The sequence below is a fragment of the Photinus pyralis genome, unplaced genomic scaffold, assembly GCF_008802855.1.
Source record: "Photinus pyralis isolate 1611_PpyrPB1 unplaced genomic scaffold, Ppyr1.3 Ppyr1.4_LG8, whole genome shotgun sequence".
In the NCBI taxonomy this organism is placed as follows: Eukaryota; Metazoa; Arthropoda; class Insecta; order Coleoptera; family Lampyridae; genus Photinus; species Photinus pyralis.
The window spans coordinates 1,429,660-1,435,060 of NW_022170819.1; positions in this window are offsets into that span (position 1 = coordinate 1,429,660).

Below are 5,401 nucleotides of genomic sequence, written 5' to 3' on the forward strand. Positions count from 1 at the left end.
ATCGATTATATTCAGATTGCGAAACAAAGATTGTTAGCGGGTCGAAAGCCAAAAAGAAAAAAATTTAGTAACAGTATGGGATTGATCTAAATGTAAGGAGAACCCCTACAACATTCTCGAAGATCGGGGCGTTGGATTATATCCGGGTTTAGAGCGATAGGCATTTCAAAACCGGCAATTTATCAACGTTACTTCAAGCCGATATCATAATGTGTTTTGTATCGGAAGCATCAAGGCAAATGTAGGTACTTACTGTTGATACAGGAAACACTGCAGGTATTAAGGGATCAATATCGCACGGTGCTCTATAATTGAAATAAGGATTTCCATATCGTTTTGCTGTGAGAATAATTTTTCGAAATTCTATTCCCTGGAGGCGACCCGCTCGGAAAATTAACGGTCGTGGGCATTTCAACAATTTCCAACAATCCCGGTACCTTAAAAGGAAGGTGGTCACGTAAACTATTTTGCGTAGTTCGAACATGTTTTCGTGTCTGAGGGTAAAAGAGGATGAACCCTTAAGTGCGTAGTTATGTACCTTATAAGTGTTTCAGTGCATAAGTATAAATTGATATTATTATTAGTTAACTGCATACCTATGTATGTATCGTTCGTGGCCATGAGTTTCCCTTAGTTTTAATCCAAAAATTTAAAAATACGGGTTCAAGTTTTTTAAGAGCGCATCTAACGGATGTAATCTTGACTTTATCGGATGCTGTTACCTGTAACCCATTCAACTAATTACGGTTAATTGTACTTATCTAAGTAGTCGCAATGAAATCTCCAAATTCGGGAGTCCAGCAATGCCCTTTTGTTCCTTGGAATGTGAGATCAAATGGCGGGGCCCCCTATCACGTTGATATTATCCTTAAACTGCACTGCAATCGATTAATGGGTAATTAACGGAACTAAACCTTAAGAAGATTGATTCTCTCTGTTCTTTCCCGGAAAGAGAGCTTTCGGCGGTTGTAAAAATAATTTAAATATTCCCACGGGAACGGTTGCAAACGGCAAATTACACACGGCCTCTTATTTTCCTTAACGGGCGGCCCTACTAATTAACCCAACTACACAGAAGTAAATATTTTCCGGAGCGCCCAACTTAAAACGTTTCTTGATACCGGGCGTCCATCTACAGAGTGATCACTAAAACTGGTATACTCGTGCTTCGTTACAGAGCTATGGATACAAACCTGTGCCTACTTTGCGACATTTCAAATACATTAATTTTTCTAATTGACGGAAACTGATAAATCACTCAACCGTTTACAAATTACGCTTCTTTTTTTCTTTTCCTCTTATCCAGCACGTATTCACTGCAGGGGTTCTCGTTTTTCTTGCGCATAAAATATCTTTATTTTATAGCCATGTTCAATTGACATTTTAATAGGTTTGAGTGAGTGTCACTATAACGACATCTGCCATTCTTATTAAAAATGGGACGCGGAGCACGAAATAAAATTAAGGTCATAACAAAATACAATACTGTGGACATGGAAACGACGGAAGAGCCTAAGCTTGCTATTTTGGATGTTTTGGAAGTTTTATCATGCTTTCGCTATAAAATAAAGAAACTAATCATCTCGTGATAGTTAATTCAGTCGATACCTTTATCGGCTTGTATAATAAATAGCTATTATTTTTCTGAAACTGGCACTAGAGGGTGGAATAGCAGCCCGGCATACATTAGCAGAAAAATTCATCCCTTCACACTGTCTCTTATTCTGCATGTTTTCTCTGTCCGTCTGTCTGATTGTGTTGTAACTACTTTTACAACTTCTTGAAACGATTCCAATCCAAAAAAATATTTAAATATCCACGCCTCGAGGCGGTAATTTCGCCGGGAATTGAATGTTTCAATCTCGTATTCCTTGAGGGTTTCTAATTCGAATACATTGTCACGATTTGCAGATTATTAAAAACGAGCTTTATATGTTTATAGCATCCGCTTTGGGTTTCAATTATTCGAAAGTGTTTATTTACTCCCCAATCTCTTTGGGGAAATCGTTAATAACGTTGCTACGCATAATGTGTTGTCATAAAATTTTATTTGTCTGTACAAGGTACTTGTTTGCTTTTACATTGCGTTTCGCAAACAATTTCTAGTGCTGGCTGAAAAACCCAAAATAGCAGTGACAATTAATTGCACCGCATTACGTTTAACTAAAGGAATAGCAATTACAAAATTCAATTTTTGCATAGACACAATCAAAAATTAAAGCAATTTTTGGCTTTTTAGAGCTTTTTAATAACTTTTAGGTGCTGCTACGATCTGCGTCAGAGACAGTTTATTAGCTTTAGGGGTCTCTAATTGTGTTTTTAACACTTTCTAGTATCCTAGAGTTTTTAAAAGTATATTTTGAAATCACTAAGGACATTCAAAACCTTTCACAATTTACAAGAGTCTCTAGAGCCTGCTTTACAGAGCTTTAGGAACAGTTAAACAGTTTTACTGACTTAGTGAACATTTAGGAAGCAGTTCCTAAGAAGTTTTAACAATTCTAAAAAATCTCTTTAAGGTTCCTTAGTAATTATAAGAGTAGTTAATGTCCTATTCTTAGGAACTCTTAAACAACTTTCAAAAATCGCCAACAGCTTCTAAAGATCTAAACGACTCTAAGACGCTTTTAAGGGTTTTTAGAGTCTTCTAGAAGGTCGTTTTAGGAGTGTCTAACATATGGGCTTTGAAGAGCCTTTAGAGTGTTTAAAGGTCTTAAGCAGAACCAAATAGCCTTCAAGAGCCTTCGAGGTTTGGTTTTTTGAGAGCGTTGGTAAGATTTCCAGAATTTTCAAGAGAAAGAAAATAAATACGTGAGCAGGGGAGTGGCGCGAACTTTTTGGGGAGGGTGAAAATCTTGTGACGGCAATTTCCGGTAAAAGTTGAGAAAGTGTTCAATGGAAAAGTTGTAGATCGTAGAACTTTTTTTCCAGTTACTGTTTCATATAATCTCAAAATAACCGAAAAGATCCCGGAAAACCGTGTTTTTGTATTTTATTGTTCATTTCCGCAAAAATGATTTTCTTTTAATGAAACTTGGTTGAAATATACTATTTTATGATTCATGTAACTACAAATTTTTTATTTTATTTTTTAATTTTATTTTTGCTTTTATTTTTGCGTGGGCGGGGTTTCAGTCAAGCCTGCTCTACCAACCCAACCCACTATATATTTACAATTATCCATGCCCGAACCCGGATTCGAACCAGGGACCCTTAGCACTACAGTCTAGCTTTAACTGAACTGCGCCACTTCAATATTATAATATATTATTAAATATATTATATATTATTAGGTTTTCCTGCAGTTTTTCTAATTCGTAAGGTAAATACCGGAGTAGAATAGAACAACTTAAGACCTTTTGCAGAGGCACCTCTAAAAGCATTATGCGGGTCACTCTGTAATTGGACGTAAGCCTGTTGAGGACTCAGAACAAGAGAGGTACAATCAATAAATAAATAAAGAAACAAACAAACAAACAAATAAATAAATAAATAAATAAAAATGAAGAGGTTTCCGAAATATTAGTTTTTTTCGGCAAAAAACTTTTTTTAAAACAAGATTTATGGAAGAGAGTTCTATTTGGTGTCATTTTCTTCGTTTTTATCAATAGTTTTTGATGAAATTATAGTCTCTATTGAAGAAAACGCTCAAAAACCGAAAAAACTCTAAAACTGACTTCAGTAACATTGAATTTTCTGGTAAATGTTGATAATTCGTTTAAATTTTGGAAATTTTTCAAAAACTGATTTCAAAATTCGATTCTACGGGAAAAAATACAAAAGAAACTACATTTCATTGTTTAAACAGAGACTGTGTTCCTTGGTAGCAAATGAAATATTTTTTGGTGCTGAAATATACTATACTGGAATTCTTGAAAGCGTTTTGTTTACAATAGAATTAGATCCCCCTCCCATTTCCAGAGTTCGAGATCGTTAAAAACCGTTAAGAGGAGTGACAGGAGTGTGTTAGTCCCATTGGAAGTAAGGCACACGCCCGCATACATTTCGGGTAGGTACATAGGTACAAAGTTTGGGAACCTTTTCAGCGCCATCTCTCAGTTAATGTGAAACTGTTAGTAGTGGGAAATTTAAAATTCTGCAGGTAAAAATGAATCTGAAGACACTTGTAAAATGGGGTAGCCTGGTGGTCTTTCATTGGATGCTGAACTTCAATTACCTGAGGAATTCAGTGATGACGATGAGGAGCTTGAAAAACAGGATCAATTTGAGAGTGATGAAGATTCAGTTCTCCAAATGACGAAAAAGGCAAGATCAGGATGATGTTATTTTTTTACTCCATTTTGTAGATATTGTGAAAATTGGCCAGAATAAAATAATTGGAAAATAGATTGGTTTTTACGTACCTAATATTTACCAAATTGTTCATACATCTACAAACAATTATGAAACCTAAGTGAATTAATTAATTTCGTGTGAGAGCGAAGGGACTTTAGCGCATTTTTGTGTAAGAATTCGTCCGGGGCTACCATATTCCCTTTCTTGGTACCCACTTCCGACGTACCGTTCACTCGCAATTCGCGTTTGAAGTTTTGCCTCCGCCATTAGTAAAATCTTGTCGGGGGCTACCACATTCTCTTTGTCGGTACCCACTTTTGACCCTCCCACAGTCACAAAAATGCGCCAGTTTAGTGAATTTCGCTAAAATCCCTCCACAAAATAGTATTAAATTTTTGGGGCACTTCTCATAGCTGGAGCTTCTATTGGCGACTCGAGAAAGAGAAACAGCGATTCGAACTTTACGAAACCTTAAACTACGTGACAAAATTCGCAGCGGAAGGTAACCGTAACTTGTGGTCGCCCGAAGTCGACTACCCTTCGAAGGCGCGAGCTTTGTAAAAAGTGATTATTTTGTCACTTGAATAAAAAAAACAAATTCGGCCGCAAAAGTACGTGTGTATATTTACAAGATCTACTCAACGACACCAGTTTGAAAACAATCGGACCAAAACTGTAGAAGAAGATAGGAAAAAACCGAAAAATCACCACGTTAGTATAACACGCTCGGGGATGGCGCCCAGATGTCGCCTACCTCACATCATATATTTTATAAACTTATATTTTGTTCTTTTTTTTATATTATTTCATATTGTGTTCTGTAATTGGTGGCATTAAATCATTAAATCTAATTTAAATCATGTAACCCCGTCCATAAAGTTGTTAATTATACGACCGCGAGTGTACGTGCACTCCTCGTCTTTTTACAAGCGTTTTTCAACGGGCGCACAGTAGCAACCAGCCAGTCCGCCAGTCGGCTGGCCAAAATGAGATTAAAAGCTACCTTTTTATAAGTAAATTTGCAAAAATGCGAAAAAAATTGGAAAATATTATTTTTTATTTTCATATGAAGCTCTATTATGAGACCTAAATGTTTATGATAATA